A 13,882-nucleotide genomic window follows, 5' to 3' on the forward strand; every position below is an offset into this window, starting at 1 on the left:
CTTGAAAATGTTCTCTTCTTCTGTTCTCCAAACTCTTTCCTTGTGCTGAAAGTAAAAATCACCTTTATGTTAATCAGCTTAACAATAACCCACAACCTTCGGACCAACTGAAAAAATCACCTTTAAATTGTGCTTAAATTCTAACTTACCAGCTGGCAAGTATTTAACCCCTCCGAACCTCAGTTCATGTGTAAAACAGAAATATTAATATCAACCTCACAAGCCCATATATCCTCACTCGAGGATATGTTCATTGTTGAGAGAGAGAGAGAGAGAGAGAGAGAGAGAGGCCAGCTGCCTCCCATATGCTCCCCGTCCAGGGCTCGAACCCTAGGTCTGTGCCTTTGACTCGAAATCTAACCCAAAACCTTTTGGTGAAGGGATGACACTCCAATCAACTTCCCCGCGTGGCCAGGCTCACAAGATTAAATTAAATAACTAAGAGAAAACATCTGGCAGAATTTTCCTTATTCATTTACTTCAGAAGTGCTCACTGATCTCCTGCTGGGACAGGCTGAACCGAGCAGGAATGTTCTCTCCTCTCTGTTCTCCGAGAGGGGTGAAGGCACACCATAGGCCTGCTCAGTGTGTGCACAGTCGTTCAGTTACAGCCATGACGGGGCGAGTTTGGGAATCTGACAGAGAGCCAGTAAGTGCTACCTCTCCCCATCCCTATTCATTCTTTGTGATTCAGTTAGGGACATGATCGTAAACTGCCTATATATGCCTTTTCATTGTTGCTTGTATACTTTCATAACTTAAAAATTCCAATAAAATTTATACTGCCTAAATCCATGAAACTCCCTTTTTAAAGAAGAAGGAAAAGAAGAAGAAAGATATTACTCTTCTTTTTTAAGTTTTTCTTGACAAAAAAAAAAAAAAAAAAAAAAGGCAGGGGGGTTGTTCCTTCCCCCTTCCTCCCAGCCCCGTTGGCCCCACTCTCTCTTCACAAGGACCTCAACTATCCCTGCTTTGGGGCTAGGAGCCCAGTGAGGGGTGGGGGCTCATTTCTCTTTGATACCCAGGGCTAGAAAGCTTCTGGCGGCCACAGTAACTGTTATTGGATGAAAGCCTGAACAGGTGGACTGCAGAGCTGAGAAATGGTTTTCCTTTAGGTGCACAACGGCAAGGATTGGTTGCCTCTAGGTGAGATACAGAGGGGCCGTCCAAGGGGCAAGTGGAAGAAGCCCCCTCAAAGTGCCAGAAGGGTCCTCATTAAAGGGAGAGACAAGTGGGAGAAGAGGGCAGCTCTAAGATTCTACTGTGTGGCCTGGGTTTACTCTGAGCCCTGCCACCCTCTGCATTGGGTTGACCAGAGTCTGCAAGTATGCTTTCTCCCCAATCCTCTTCAGACCCACCATCCAGGGAAGCCCCCACCATCCATGGCAATCTTCCCAGTTCAGCCTCTCTGCTTCCACCATGCTGAATTAGACCCAACCTAACTCAGAGGCAAGAAGATTGAGCAAAACAAATGTAATTACTGGCTTACAAACAATCTTTTCAATTTTTTTTTCATTAATTTAGAATTTCAAAAATCTTAGGCACCTCCCACCTCAACTGCATTAATCAATCATTGATGGCACTCTTCCCCTGATGTTTTGATGATGGTCTGCAAAACCAAAGATCTAGAATGCTTGATGTGAATGACATGTTTTGACTAAGTTGTTTACTCCCTGCCTACCTAGCCCTCAAGTCCTGGTCCAGCTCTTGTCCTCTCCCTGAGACTGTCCCTTTCAGAACTGTGAGAATGGGGGTGTCAGGGATGGTGAAGGGTGTCACTGTCCTGATCGCCTCCATGGTCCACTCTTCCAGCGGCCAACGAGGGAAGTGAGAAAGATTCAGTTCCAGAGTACCTCTGGGGAGGAGTGGGGGGCTGAAGGAGAGATGACACCACATGCCATGCCCTCTCAAAACAACACCCTATAAACCAAGTAGAATTTCTAAAAACCCATAGTTTTATGGTACTGTTGTCACAAGGATTCTTTCCATATTGGATCTTATTCATCTCATAGGCAGGGTGAAGAGGAGCCAGGGTTAGTCCCATCTTAAATAGGAAAAATATAGTCCCATCTTTAAAAAAAAAAAAAATCTTTATTGTTCAGATTATTACAGTTGTTCTTCTCCCCCCCCCCATAGCTCCCCTCCACCCAGTTCCCACCCCACCCATGTCCTTACCCCCCAACACGCTGTCCTCGTCCATAGGTGTACGATATTTGCCCAGACTCTTCCCACACCTCCCACTCCCTTCTTCCTGAGAATTGTCAGTCCACTCCCTTTCTATGCCCCTGATTCTATTCTATTCACCAGTTTATTCTGTTTATCAGATTTTTTATTCACTTTATTTTTATTTTTATTTATTTTTTAAATTATTCCTGATTTGAGGGCTTGATCTCTAACAGAGGGTATGCAGGAGGTAGTCAATTGCTGTCTTGCTCTCACACTGATGTTTCTCTCTCCTTTCCTCTCTCTATAAATCAATAAAAAAATCTTAAAAAACAAATGAAGTTGTTAGTGTAAGGTTTGAGGCACAGGAAACCACTCCCATTCTATGCCCCTAATCCTATTATATTCACCAGTTTTTCTGTTCCTTAGATTTTTAATTCATTTGATTTTTAGATTCACTTGTTGATAGATATGTATTTGTTGTTCATATATTCACCTGACTTTTAGATTCACTTGTTGATAGATATATATTTGTTGTCACTTTGTTGTTCATAATTTTTATTTTTACATTTTTCTTCATCTTCCTCTTCTTAAAGAATACCCTCCAGCATTTCATATAATACTGGTTTGGTGGTGATGAACTCCTTTAGCTTATTCTTATCTGTGAAGCTCTTTATCTGACCTTCAATTCTGAATGATAGCTTTGCTAGGTAGAGTAATCTTGGTTGAAGGTTCTTGCTGTTCATCACTTTGAATATTTCTTGCCACTTCCTTTGGGCCTGCATAGTTTCTGTTGAGAAATCAGCTGACTAGGTGTGCTCCCTTGTAGGTAACTGTTTTTCTCTTGCTGCTTTTAATATTCTCTCTTTGTTGTTTGCACTTGGCATTTTATTTATGATATGTCTTAGTGTGATCCTCTTTGGATTCCTCTTGTTTGGGGTTCTCTGTGCTTCCTGGACTTGTAAGTCTATTTCTTTCAACAGGTGGGGGAAATTTTCTGTCATTATTTCTTCAATAGGTTTTCAATATCTTGCTCTCTTTCTTTTTCTGGCACCCCTATAATTAGGATGTTGATACACTTGAAGTTGTCCCAGAGGATCCTTGTACTATCTTCCTATTTTTGGATTCTTTTTTCTTTTCCAATTGTGTTTTTTTTGCTTCTTCGTATTGCAAATCTTTGACTTGATTCTTGGGGTCCTCTAGTCTACTCTTGGATCACTGTATATATCATTCTTTATTTCATTCAGTGTATGCTTAATTTCTAATTGGTCCTGTTTCTTTTCCCCCCCAAAATATATTTTATTGATTTTTTTACAGAGAGAAAAGGAGAGGATAGAGAGGTAGAAACATCAATGAGAGAGAAATATCAATCAGCTGCCTCCTGCACACCTCCTACTGGGGATGTGCCTTCAACCAAGGTACATGCCCTTGACCAGAATCGAACCTGGGACCTTTCAGTCCACAGGCCAACGCTCTATCCACTGAGCCAAACTGATTAGGGCTTGGTCCTTTTTCATATCCTTGAGGGTCTCACTATATTTCTTGGAGGTTTCTAGAAGATTCTTGAGTAACCTTATAACCATGGTTTTGAACTCTATTTCCAGTAGTTTGCTTTCCTCCATTTCTTTTATTTGTTACTTGTTTCTTTGTCTCCACATTTTGGCTGCTTCCCTGTGTTGATAGAGTGGTTTTGTGTGCTAGGTGTCCTATAGGGCCCAGTGGCTCAGTCTCCCTAATTATCTGTGATGGACACTCTGGGTGCACCCTTTTGTGGGCTGTGTGCACAGTCTTATTGTAGTTAAGCCTTGATTGTTGTTGGTATCACTGGGAGGAATTGATATCCAGGCCAATTGGCTGTGAGGACCAATTGTATCTATGCTGGGAGAACTTCTGTGCTGAAGACACCCTTGCTTCAGTGGGGCTTTGGTGCTCACTGAGACTTCCCCCCTGAGTGTGTCTCTTATAGATCTGAAGAGTTATAATCTGGATGGTCTCACTCTGATCACTGGGTACACTGGCTCTTGGCTCTCCAAAGAGATGCAAAATCAGCCACTGCCTGAGGCCACCCAATAGAAGCTACAGAGAGATCTGCAGATTCCTCCTCTTAGATTGGGTTTGGAGGTACCTAGATAAGGCCCCGATGTGAAGCAATGCAAGCTGCTATGGAGCCTTGGGCCTTCTTTTGGAAGCTCTGGGGCTCTCTGACCCAGCTGCAGTTCATTAGTTTTAGATTGCAAAAGGCTAGGATTCCTGAGCCACATGTGGCTCTTTGGCTCCTTGAGTGTGGCTCTTCAACAAAATACCATGGCCTGGGTGAGTCTATTTCGAACAAGTGGTGTTAGAAGAAGTTTAAGTTAAAAAAATTTGGCTCTCAAAAGAAATTTCAATTGTACTGTTGATATTTGGCTCTGTTCACTAATAAGTTTGCCAACCACTGGGCTAGGCCATTCATATGCAAAAGCCTCTGTGCACAGGTGGGGTTGTAAATTGGGTGGTCCAGGTCTCAGGGAATCACCAGGGCAGGGCAAACAGCAATTGCTGCCCATCAGGTCTGCCCTGAAAAGGCCCCTGGGTCTCTGTATCCCGCGGCGCCGTGCAGGAACAATGATCACTGCAAAGCACCTCTGAGAGAAAGCCACCCTCATGTTCTAGCCCACATGTGTCAAACACAAGGCCCGCGGGCCAAATCCTTGATAGCATGTGAGTTGGTTAACAGCACTGTTAAGGAAAAGATTGTTCCACTCATTTTAAATTCACATTTCTGGTTAACATTGTCAGTTTATGACTGTTCAGTAAACCATTCGGCCCGCGATTTAGGCTGGATTTTAGATTTTGGCCCCTTCTCTGATTGAGTTCGACACCCCTATTTTAGCCCAATGCCAGACAGTCCATTTTCTCTCCATATGAGTCTGGGTCCCCAGAGTCTCACCCATAACTGGAGTTCAGACCAGTTGAGAGCTTATATCTCCCTCCTGATTGAAAAAGACAACAGTGTACCCAGTTGTTAGCCCCTTTCATGCATGCCTCCATACCTCCACACTTCCACATCTCCTACCGGGCTCAATGCACTTTTCTCCTTCCTTCTTGTTGTAGAATTTCCCCTCAGCTAGCTTTCCCATGGTTCTGGATGATATTCATTTTGTCTTTTATTTGTAGTTTTGATATGGTTGTGTGTGGCAGCAAGTTCAGGTGCTTACCTATGCTGCCATCTTGGTTATTTCAGTCCAATCTTACATAGGAAAAAAGAGTCCTACATGCACAGTCACATGTTCTAAGTGGCATAGAGAAGACAGAGAAGCCCTCCAGTCCAAGGATTCAGGCCCAGGACTCTTACTGTTAGTCAATTGTAGCCCATTGAGTGGGTTGTGGGACTGAGGGTGGAGGAGGAGCTCACCTGGCTAGGTTCCAAGGACCACAGGATGGCCAGATAGAGATAGGAGTATTCCAGGGAGAGTGGCTAGCCCTAGTCTAAGAGCATCTGGAGACAAAGGACAGGGAATGAATTATGCCTTAGCTCTCCTCCTCCTTCTGGCTCAATGGAAACTGCTAGGATAGAGGGGAGTCTTAAATATAAAGGAGAATGGGGAAGAGAGACCTGTTAGACTAAATATCAGCCAGATGATGGAAGGTGAGTGTGTGGTCTGCAAATCACAGAACATTAGGAGCAAAATAATCTTTGGGGCTGTAGTGTGAGTATAACTATCTGCTCAAATTTATGTCAGAGCATCCAAGGAAATGAAAATGTCCCAGTGTGCTCAGGTACTCAGGGCAGAATGTATATAATTTCTATACAACCATACAGATTTGTCAAAATTTATAGCTGTGAGTGTCCCACATCCTGCGTGGTTCAGGGTTTGGGTTTGGGCTCTGGAGGAGGCAGCACACAAATGAGAGACAAGATAAGAAATAATAATTTGGAAATTGGGGGCCAGGTGGAAGCCCAAGGAAGGACTCCGCTTTGCTCAGGCCTTGCCATCTCTTTTATTCAGGTTTGGGATACACCCATAGTCCTTAGGCAGGCAATTCAGTAATAGGCAGACTATCTTATCAGTAATGATTTACAGGACTATCTGTTGGGGAAGTTGTTTTAGCTACCATTGCCTAGACTAAACAGTGGGTGCATAGCTTTGACCTTTGCCAGAGCTTTAAGGGTCACCAGCATTCTGGAATCCTTCTCTATACTTCTCTGATAGTGAAGACAATGGGCAGCTACCCACATATAGCCATACTACTAGCAATTTAACTCATCAATCACAATCAACCTCTGCCTCCAAATTATCTAGTGACACCTTGCTCTCTAGATGAACTATAATATTCTACAGAAGAGACAAAGGTCTAGGTCACACTGCCCACGTCTACAGATTCCCCTGACACTTTCCATACCCCTGTAAAGTAAAGCTCTGTTTCGGTATCATGGGCTGCAGCTATCTGGGACAGACTACCACTAAAATCAATGACACATTCACAGACTACAGCATCATCTCTGATGCTTCTCAGTCCACAGAGTCATCTTTAATCACCCTCACTGAGAATGTATCCATATCAGATTCCAGTAATTCTTGACCTCTCTGGTGATAAAGGACCATTAGCCACATCTACTGCTGTAGAATCCACTGTCTCTTCCTACAATACAAGTTATTCTCCCTTAAATCCCAACATATTTTCTATAAATTCCATGACCACTGGACACAGTGCTGCAACTCAGTGTATTACCCTCTGTCTTCACAACCATGCTTGATTTGCCCAAATCAACCCTTTCCTCTGGAGTCTTTTCTACCACAGATGTTGGAAATGCTGCATATCCTTCAAGCCCTGGTCATGTATTACTACTGTTACTGTCTCAGCATGAAAAATCAAAGTTTTTATTATAGTTCAAAGTTCTTATGAACTATAATATTCCACAGAAGATACAAAGGTCTAGATCAAACTGCCCCAAACTGTCCAAATCTACAGATTCTCTATGGGCATCCCTGATTCATCAAAACATACAGCTATTCTGGATAACACCATTGCCATTACATGAAGCCTAGGTGACTCTTCACCACTTTTGGTGGATTACCAACATTTTTTTCCTCCAGCATCAAATTTCACAACCATCTCAAAGGTATACAGCAACATTTTTTACTTGCTCCTTCTACAGTACAGACAATGCAAGTCCAGCTTCCCCATCAAGCCCAGTGAGTACTCTATACCTACATTGGTCTCAGAAGAAACAGACATGACTCATAGAGGAGTCCACTCTCTACTATACTGTCTCTGATTTGTCCAAATCATTTGTTTTCTCTGAAACCTCCTTTAAAAAATCTGAAGGATCTTCCACTACAAGTAGGTATTCTTTACTGTGGAATCCACTGTCTTTACAGTCTCCTTCAGATTCAACAGTTCCATGTGATACCTTCTATACCACTGAGCATGCAAATAGTTCTCCTCCATCTATTCTAGTTATTTAATTTCCACCACCATGGCCTCTGGGCAAACATCCTCAGTCCTTCTTGAAGTATTCACTGTCTACAGAACCGTATTTGATTTGTCTCACTCCACTTTCATCTGTCACCTTCTCTATCACTGTTAATGGAAGTCCTGTTTCCACATCAAGCTCTGGTGAATTATCCCCTACCACCTTGATCTCTGGCCAATCAGCAACAGTTTTATGGAAAAGCTAATTCTCTACACCACCTTTTCTGATTTGTCCACCTTCACAGTTTCTGTTGATACTCTGCCACTCCTGGTGGTGGTCCACATCCTCATCAGGTTCTGTCTTACTGCCTTCCACTATCATCACAACCTTCACTGAAGGATCCAGTGGCTTCACCACTACTATTTGTTCCTTCAACACAACTGATTTTTCCAATGACCCTCATACCACGTCAGATCTTAGTCCATTATCCTTATAAAGACTCTCCATTCTTCTACTTCCCCAATGGTGAAGTGGATGGAAAGCTGGCCTGTGTGACAAAGCGCACCAGTGGACAAAGTTGAAACTGAACTTGTCCAGAGCAAGTGCCAGCTATAGAAAAGTGTTCCCCAATGCCTGTGAGTACTCATCCCCTCTAAGTCCAGTGTTCACCCTCTTTGGGGGTAGAACTGCACCTTTCCCACAGTCATCTGAGAGAGCTGGCTGCCATTATTACTTCTATCAGTAAGTTTAGGAGACTATAATTTGAAGTACAAAACCAAGACATGGTAACAGGCTCATAAAGGTGCCAGCTACTTAGATATTAGATGGGTGGACATCTTGCATCTGGAATGAGGCAACCAACACTCTCATTCAGATTCTGAATTCCTGCTCTGCAGTAATGGGGTCCATCTACTGTCTCACTGCCCTTATCCTTGGGGAGTCAGGGAAGGTGTCCAAAACCTGCTCTCAAAGGGAGACCTAGTTTCCTGTGCATCAACATTGATTTTTCTTTTTCTTTTGAGAGAATGGGTATGAAGGATGTTGGTGGGCTGACACCAAATGTCTGAACTCAGGTACTCACTGGTACAGGGGAGAAACCTGTGAACTAAGCTGCTGGTGGTCTCAGTGATTGTCTTGACTGTCTTCTTTGGATGATTCCAGAGGAAACTGCACTTGTGAGCTTCTGGGGCTGGGCCTCATGAGGAAAGCAGGATTCATCCAAGGTCCACATGATTCAGTCCCTCCCAGTTCTGGGTAAAGCAAAGAATAGCCTGCTGGTCTGATAAGGTTTGACAGGGCAATGGAAACTAACACTTGTGTGCTGAACCTGAATGGTATAATAAAATTGTAATCACTTTGGTTGTTTGTAATCTCTTCGGTTGCTTCAGAGTCAAGGGCACTGGCATTCCCACTAAGACACTGGGAATGCACTGTCTGGCGTCACTTTCCCCAGCTGTAGAATAGATAAGATCCAGCAGAGAAGGTTGGCATGTAATGCCACCTAGCACAGGCCTTGGCTGGCAGTCAGCAAAGGGAGCCACTCTGATTCTAGTTCAATGCCCCCATCTCACATATAAGGAAACTGAAGCCCACTGAGGGGAGTAAAGGGGAAGCAGGACATGGTGATATCCCCAGGCACTTTCTTTGTTTTGGGCAACCCTTCCCTGACTCAGGGCTTGGCCATGCTCAGACCATAGGGAAGCTGAGTGTCAGGGCCTCCTGAGCCCCCTCTGCTACCAACTGCTCACACCTTTCTGTTGGCAGATAAGAGTACAGTGTGTCTTGAAAGTGACAAAGAGAAGCCATCTTTGAAAGTTTCAAGAGCACAGGCATTTGGGAAGGTGTCTTTTGTCTGAGGCAACGATGGGGGCAAACCTGGAGGGTAAAAGGCCGAGAAGGCACCTCAGCCAGAACTGGTGAGGCTGTGGGTGACACTTGTCCTGCCATCTCATCTTACACCCGCTCTGACAGCCAGCTGACATTGAGTCCCCAAAGGCAGCGCTGATGACCTCCAGTCTTGGCTCCTCCAGTTCATGCACAGCCCATGCCCTGCCATTTTGTGCACTGCTGACCTCTGAGCAGTTCCTCCTCCTGTTCCATCCTGACCCCAGTCAGACCTGCACCCACTATGGTCCATGACTTTTGACACCAAGACACATCAGGATGCTGCTGCTCTGGTCCCCTCCTGTCACAGTGGACCAACTCCCACCTCATGCATAAGCTGCAGTGGTGGAAGAATGGATGGACCGTGGGATGTGCAGCTTAGGACAGACATAGGACTATTCCTTTTACTGGAACCCCCAACCTTCTGTGACTCTCCAGCTTCTCCCAGGCTCACTCTCACTCCAGTACCTCTCACTATAGATCAGAATTTGAATGATAAATTCAGCCTTGAAACCACATATAGTGCTTCCGGCCTTCCCTGAAGAATGTCGACCAGAGGTGACTCAGGGGCCCGCCCCCAGCTAAGAACTGGTTGCATTTCCTTATTCTGCCCTCCGCCACCCTGGGGCTTCCAGAGAAGGGCAGGGCACACTTGGTCCAGATGCAGTCACTCATACTCCATGGCCATCACTGCAGGTCCCTTTAGCCTCACCTCTTCTCCCACCCTCCAGCTGTGCATTTAGAGGGCCAGGGAGGTGATAACTGCTCAAGAGTGGAGCAAGGCCTCTCAACCCTCACCCAGATCTGGACAACAAGGCAGTAGCAGACAGAGAGCTCAGCATAGGTTAAGAGGAAACAGATGTCAAGGCCCAAGGTGGTCAGCTCAGAGCTGGCAAGCTGGGCCCTACCCTGAAGTGAGCCCCTCTCAGCTCTCTCCGTCTACCCAGGAGTCCCAAGACTGCTCAGGCACCTCCTCATTCTTGTTTGCTCCATCCACAATGATTCTTAACTTTGGAATTTTCCTACCAATAAAAAAAGTCTAAAGAGCAGAGTGTGGGGTGTTCCCTTCCTTTCCTGTAGGGGCCTAATGCAGGCCTGGGTCTCTGGAAAGGTCCTTCCTGCAGAGCACTCCTGCAACGGTTGGATGTCAAGTCTAGACATGGGACACTTTTGACCCCTTCTTATGCCCACATGCAGACTATGGTGTCCTTTTCCTGCTCCAGGCTGGGCAGAGCCAGGCCCACCTCAGCCTGGGGTTCCTAGGGCAGAGGAGCCTAGGGTTACCTCTGGGGGGAAAGAAGTGGCCCTTTGGCCCAGGGAGTAAGGGGTGAGAGCAAAGGAGTCAGCACTTGGCTTTGCTGACTTTGAGGGGGTGCCCAGGTCACTCCAGATGGCCATGAGGGCCCGTGTCCACCTGTGAACCCACAGATCCCTGGGCACACAGACCCAAGAATTCTTATTCATGCTAGGATGATGTGGCCATGATCTGTTCCCTATGTCCTGGGTAGGAGGTGGGTGTGATCCATAGGAGCAGTGAAGAGGGCTTGAGCAGAGGGATGAAGTCAAACACAGGGCACCTTTCTCTTTTCGGACTCAGGCCCACTCCCCTCTCCTCCACTTCTCACTGCCCTCCAGGGGTCTCCTCAGTTCTCCCAGGCTGCTTCAGACCCTGCACCTGCCCCTCTATTGGGCTGTACCTATGTGCTTCCTGGTCAGGGAGGGCCTCCTCCTTCCTCTGCCCTTTGGCCTGTCATGTGTGAAGCTCCCAGACTGACTCAGATTCAGCCCTGCCCTACATCTCTAACATCTCAGGGAGCAAAGTGCTCTAGGATCTATTTATTTCTAAGGTTCCTTGGCTGATGTTTATTTTGCTCATTCTGGGTAGGGTGAAGGACAAGCACTCTACTCTCCGGAGCTCCAATGTCTAGACTGATAATAACAACGAAACTCTACCTGCTGCCTCTTGTTCTCCAGCTCCTGTCTCTCCATGCTACTGCTGTACAAGGTGAGTGGCTCCTGGCCCCACTGCCCTCACAGCCTCAGCCCCAGCAGCATCTCTGAGATCTGCCCACAGCCTACGAGGGGCTGCTTCCTGGAGGCACAGATGGGGGTACATTCTGCCTTGGGTGCAGCTTATACCTCCCTCCTCTTCTATTGTCCCCACTGAGATTTGGGGAAAGAATAAGGGCTTTGGAACTCGTCTCAGTTAGACTCCCTCAGCCTCAGTTTCCCTTCCAGAAAGTGAGAATAAGAAAGTCAACTTGTACCCAAGGTGGCCCAGTTGGTTGGAGTGTCATCCCATAAATTAAAAAGGTTGTGGTTCGATTCCCTGTTAGGGCCATACCTAGGTTGTGTGTTCAATTCCCGGTCGGGGCTTGTACAGGATTGATTGATATTTCTTACATCAATGTTTCTCTCTCTCTCTCTCTCTCTCTCTCTCTCTCCTTCCCTCCCCCTCTCCCTCCCTCTCCCTCTAAAACCAATAAAACATATCCTTGGATGAGGATTAAAATAAAACAAAAAAGAATGCCGACTTGTTAACACTAGAAGATTAGGTAGAATCCCATGGGCACAATCCCACACTAAGTGCCTATGGTCTTTTTTTTTACATGGGACAAATGCCTCAAATCTCTGATCTAACTCTTATCCTGGTAGTCATTTCTGCATCATCCCACCCTGCTTCATGTCCCAAGACTGTTGGGTGTCCCAGAACCAGGAGAGGGACACTGCTGTAGCCAAATGGGCACAAGATGGAGTTTCAGGAGCTCCAGATTCTAATCCTCTCATGAAACTGTTATTGCACCGTCGGGCAACTGATTTCATCTCTGGCCTCTTTCTCCCCCTAAAGGACAAGGGCCCTCTAGGGTCCTTACAACTCAGCAACTCTTGGCTCCATGACTGTGGGAACAGCACTGGGGTTGGCAGAAGGTCTTGTTGGACTTTCCAGGAGCTCCCTCTGCCATTCCTGTCCCCAGAGGAAGAGGAAGGGGATCCAAGGCAGAAACCAAACCGTGGGCCTCAGGACTCCCAGCACCTTTAAATGCCATCCTGGGGTGGCCTGACCAGGGAAGGAAGGATGTTTGGAGGCAAAAGCAGGGGCCTCATACCAGGTCCGGTGGATGTCATTCAAACCATCATGTCCTTGACTTTGTACTGTCCTGAGCTAAGATGTTAGGAGCAGTGAGAGCTCCTGGTGCCTTGGCCCCAGACCCTCATCAGCTCTTCTCCTAGGAGGAAATGAGGTGGAGGAGGAGAAGAAAGTATACCTGAGCATAATCCTGGAACCAATATTGTTCTTAGCTCAAACCAACCCATAGGAACAGGGTTTTCTCTGAGCTGGGGATGTCAGGTGGCCTCCACTTGTCTTTTCCTGGAAGACAAACCCTCTCAGCACTGCCCATCTCTTCTTCTTCCAGCACACCCTGGTTATATTGTAAACCAACAAAACACAATGTTCTCTCCACCCAGCCCATTCCTATCCAGCCTTGGGAAGGGTTCTCTCACCTACAACTCCCAGCAGGAATGCTCAGTCATCTGTCTTTAAGTTGTCCTTCTGCCTTTTCTTTTAAAAACATATATTTTATTGATTTTTTTTTTTTTTTTTTTTTTTTTTTTTTACAGAGAGGAAGGGAGAGGGATAGAGAGTTAGAAACAAATAAGAGAGAAACATTGATCAGCTGCCTCCTGCACACCCCCTACTGGGGATATGCTTGCAATCAAGGTACATGCCCTTCATAGGAATTGAACCTGGGACCTTTCAGTCCACAGGCCGATTCTCTATCCACAGAGCCAAACTAGTTAGGGCTCCTTTGCCTTTTCCATCCTCCCCTGCCCACACTTGTCCTGGGCCTTTCACCCATCCCCTGTTTCCACCAACATCTTACTTTTGTCCTCCTCCTGAGGTAGTCTAAGGAGCATACACTCAAGTGCCTTCTTTTCTAATTCTCCCACCCCTAACCCCACTCCATCAACAAGGCCCACCTCCTCTAGGGAGTCTTCCTGGGTATCTCCTCTAGTTTCTCCCCTTAAACCCACCCCTGCAACCACAGGTGCCCAGAAAGAGTGCATTTGCTTCCTATGACTCATAACAGTAGCAAAATTACAGTTATGAAGTAGCAACGAAAATAATGTTATGGTTGGGGGTCACCACAACATGAGGAACTGTATTAAAAGCTCTCCTAAGACACTCATTTCTATCTCCTTAACTAAGGGAGCTTTCTAGGCTCTCTCTGCATTCTCTCTCCCTGCACTGCAACCTGGAATTTGTTCTTAAGTCAGTAAGCTAGGGTGATTGAAGGGTTCACCCCATTTGTTTCCCGTTTCTCAGGAACCACTGCCCTTTGTTGCCTGGCATCTAGTGTATTGTAAATCATTGTTTTGTATCCTTTGCATGTTTAAATGGTTGTTTAGGGGCTAGGTGTTGTTTTAGGTAGAAGG

The sequence above is a fragment of the Pipistrellus kuhlii genome, unplaced genomic scaffold (assembly GCF_014108245.1).
Source record: "Pipistrellus kuhlii isolate mPipKuh1 unplaced genomic scaffold, mPipKuh1.p scaffold_m20_p_4, whole genome shotgun sequence".
Classification (NCBI taxonomy): domain Eukaryota; kingdom Metazoa; phylum Chordata; class Mammalia; order Chiroptera; family Vespertilionidae; genus Pipistrellus; species Pipistrellus kuhlii.